The sequence below is a fragment of the Schistocerca gregaria genome, chromosome 4, assembly GCF_023897955.1.
Source record: "Schistocerca gregaria isolate iqSchGreg1 chromosome 4, iqSchGreg1.2, whole genome shotgun sequence".
NCBI classification, from domain to species: Eukaryota; Metazoa; Arthropoda; class Insecta; order Orthoptera; family Acrididae; genus Schistocerca; species Schistocerca gregaria.
Window position 1 is genome coordinate 196,835,772 of NC_064923.1, and position 3,795 is coordinate 196,839,566.

Here is a 3,795-nt window from a genome sequence, read left to right on the forward strand (position 1 = left end):
TATTTGTAATTCTGTGGAAGTTAACAGTGAGAAATATCCTTTATTTGCGATGAGGTTTCGGACAGGACGTCCATTATCAAAAGATCGCCTTCATCATAAGTTCTGATGGTTTGATAATGGACGTCATGTCCGAAACTAGTCATGGCAAGTAAAGGAAATGTCTCACTGAAATTTCGCCAGAATTACAAATCACAGTTTCAATAAAAATATGTTTCTGACCCATTTTTCTGCGTCAACGTAGAAATTCATAAACATTAATATCTTGACAGCCGCACATATTTCTGAATTAACATTTTATAAGTGGATAATAGAGAATAATTTAGAATTCATCAATGTTTTGTTTGCCAACATAGTATTATTTGCGCCAGGGCTATTGCAGTTATCACTGATATTTTTCGAAGACTGATAGGAAGTTATTTCCATGAGGTGCAGTGCTTATAATATTATTTGAAGAATATAAGGTGGTTTTAGTTCAGTAACAAATGGTTTATTTTACATAGAGGACTCTAATGAAAGTACTGTCAGTAATTTCGCGCATTCTGCAGTTTTATTTTTTTTTTTAATCGCTGCATGAAGCTGAGACAAACTTTTACGCCATGATTTATCATTTTGTGTCCAATTTTTTGCCAACGGCCTTGCCGCAGTGGTATTACTGGTTCCAGTCAGATCACCGAAATTAAGCGCTGTCGGGCTGGGCTAGCACTTGGATGGGTGATCATTCGGGCTGCCGAGCGCTGTTGGCAAGCAGGGTGCACTCAGCCGTTGTGAGGCAAACCGAGGAGCTATTTAATTGAGAATTAGCGGCTCCGGTCGCGTAAACTGACATACGGCCGGGAGAGCGGTGTGCTGACCACATGCCCCTCCATATCGGCATCAAGTGACGCCTGTGGGCTGAGGATGACACGGCGGCCAGTCGGTACCGTTGGGCCTTCCAAGACGTGTTCTGACGGAGTTCAGTTCAATTGTTTTGTGAGAGGTTCGCGCTACTAAGCTCATAGGACGCCCATAACAGCGGAATACTATTTAGTGCAATTGGACGGTAGATCTAGGATACAAGTTATGATTTTTATACCGGTAACTTGAATTTTCCAGGCGCTTTTTTATTTTAGGCCCCTTATGCGGTGGTTCGCCCGACACAATTTGTACGCTGTAAATTGTTACCGAACTTAGTTCCCGGAACTGAATAATATTTAATTAAATTCAAACCTCATTTTTAAGAAAGGGTACCACCACAACTAAATTTCATGCACTCCGTTTAACCGAAGTATTCATTCTTGGTAGTTAAACATAATTCAGCCTGTAAAAACAATGTATCTCATAGTCAGTAGCTTCGCTGAATATTTTCCCTTTGTTTTCGTTGTGTGTTTTAACCCCCATGGGGAAACATATTGCTATCCAAGGTAGTATACTACGTTATTCTTAGTGCAAAGGAAACTCACCCTTAAGATGACTACTCATAGTGACTGAATGAGGTAGCAACCCTAATTGTATGTAATGCTAAGCTAAAAAAATTGCGTAATTCCACAGCGCAGAGAACATGCATGATGAAATTGGTAATCTATTGTGTGACTGATGTAAACTGAGTGCTAGCAGTATTATCTGAAAGTCCTGCTCCTATGGGAGGGCCATATAATATATCTTTATTACCTGTTTGGAATTAAAGTGTAGGTGTATCCTCTAATACAGTAACGAGCGCAAAGCAAAGAGTTAGTGTTGTATGAAAGAAAGTAGCTAACGCAGTTGTTTTGTCACTTTCCTTGGCATTGAAAAAAGAGAAGATACGAATATGATACAGTATTGTTAACTTACAACAAAATGGACGTAGAATTACTCTGAGACCACGTAATCTGTATAAACTTTTCTCAAGCAGTGTTGATATGATCTATAAGACAGCAAGATAGGAAAATTTGTCTGCTGAGATTGTTATCTTTCTTTAGCGAGTTTCTTTTTTTAAGTAAATAACTTACTTTTCTGTTTTATGCCAGTTCTTTGGGGTTTTAGTGAGACATCAAACTCACCTCAGAGAAGCACTTACAACCTTCGTCCTCCGTTATTTGCTGGGTAGATTCCAACCTCGGTCTCTTTCTACAGTTTTTACTCTCTACAGCTCCCTGTAGTACCAGGGAAGTTATTCCCAAATGCCTTAACAGATGTCCTGTCATCCTGTCCCTTCTTCTTGTTAGTGTTTTCCATGTTTCTCTTCTCTTCATTCCTTACCTTATCCGCCCACCTTATTTCCAACATTCTTCTGTAACACCACATCTCAAAGGTGACGGTTCTCTTCTGTTCTTGTTTTTCCACACTCCATGTCTCACTACCATACGATGCTTTGCCCCAGACTTACATTCACAGAAATTTCTCCCTCAAGTTAGACCTATTTTTGATACTAGCAGACTCCTCTTGGCTGGGAACCATTTTTCGCCGTGCTAGTCTGCTTTTGATATCCTCCTTGCTCCGCCCGTCATAGGTTCTTCTGCTGCTAGGTAGCAGGAGAACCAGCTTCGTCTACTCCATGATCCTCAATTTTTATGTTAAGTTTCTCGCTTTTCCCAATTCTGTTATTTCTCATTACTCCGTGATCCCCAATTTTTATGTTAAGTTTCTCGCTTTTCTCAATTCTGTTATTTCTCATTACTTTCGTTTTTCTTCGATTTACTCTCAATGCTTATTCTACACTCATTAGACTGCTCATTCCCATCAATACATCCTGCAATTCTTCTTCACTTGCACTGAGGACAGCAAATATCACCAGTGATATTCCTTTTCCCTGAATTTCAATCCGTCTCGTGAACCTTTGTTTTATTTCCCTCACTGCTTATTCGCTGTATAGATATAGCCGTAGTGGAGAAAGACTTCATTCCTGTCTCTCACTCTTTTTAATGCGAGCATTTCGTTCTTGGTCTTACAATCTTATTGTTCCCTTTGGCCCTTGTACATATCGTACACTATTCGCCTTTCCCTATAGCTTATTTCTATTTTTCTCAGAATTTCGAACATCTTGCACCATTTTACATTGTCGAACACTTTTTCCAGCTCGGCGAATCCTTTGACCAAATCTAGATTTTTCTTCACTCTTGATTCCATTATCAACTACAAATTCAGAAATGCCTCTCTGTGCCTTTACCTTTCATAAAGTCAAACTGATCGTCATCTAACACATCCTCAATTTTCTTTTCCAGTCTCATACTCGCTTATCACGTCATTGACATTCACTCCGCTGTTTCGTGATAATACAAAATGAGCTGACCTTCTTGAAAGTTTTTCGATGATTTCCGTCTATTTAATGTGGAAAGGATCCCATATCGCGCCGCAGTACTCCGGGAGACTAAGCACAAGAGTAGTGTAGACAGCCTTTTTAGTGGATAAGTTGTATCTTCTAAGTGTTCTGCCAATAAAACACATCCTTTGGTATGCCTTCACTGCAACATTTTCTGTGTGATGGTTCTAATGTAACCCATTCACTACCATTTTTTTGCATTGAATTATTGTCATAGTCAGAAATAACAATATTTCCCACCGTTTCGTTTTCCATCACGGGTAGGGTTCGGGCATACACGGATATTCGTAAGTATCTCTGGGATTTCTAAAGACGATCGTGCAAAAACTGCGAGACGTATAGAAAGCGGACACACTTCAGTGTGTGGAGCGTTTCTCCAAAGTTTTAATTCAGATTGCAGGTGCTGAATATGAGCGCCGTCTGTGACGCGTTAAACGCCAATACGTGCAGTCCAGTGACAAGAATTGTCCGGAAAGTCGCAACACAGCCTGCTTTGCTTAACTGTTCATTTTTTTTTT

General features: G+C 39.8%; 1 pseudogene; it reads left to right on the forward strand.

Moving 5' to 3' along the window:
* Positions 1 to 625: 625 nt before the first annotated feature.
* On the forward strand, positions 626 to 743 carry LOC126268331 (5S ribosomal RNA; annotated as a pseudogene).
* The last annotated feature ends 3,052 nt before the right edge of the window (positions 744 to 3,795 follow it).